The sequence below is a fragment of the Plasmopara halstedii genome (assembly GCF_900000015.1).
Source record: "Plasmopara halstedii genome assembly, contig: Scaffold_2061, whole genome shotgun sequence".
NCBI classification, from domain to species: Eukaryota; Oomycota; class Peronosporomycetes; order Peronosporales; family Peronosporaceae; genus Plasmopara; species Plasmopara halstedii.
In genome coordinates this window covers 964,466-964,665 of record NW_020188969.1, presented here as the reverse complement: position 1 = coordinate 964,665, position 200 = coordinate 964,466, and positions in this window count along the sequence as shown.

Genomic DNA, 200 nt, shown 5'->3' with positions numbered 1-200 from the left:
GTACACGTCATGTCGAGCAGCAAACCAGTCTTGGTAGTTGTCTGCAAAGCCAGCACCATTGATGGAGTTAACGACAGCGTCTTCATCGGTCTGTGTCCATGCTTTGCGAACCCACGAACACACTGACTTCACTGGTGGCGGCCTGGGATTGCCATATTTGGTGTATCTCACCTGGCCACTCTCCTTCCACGCATTGATTT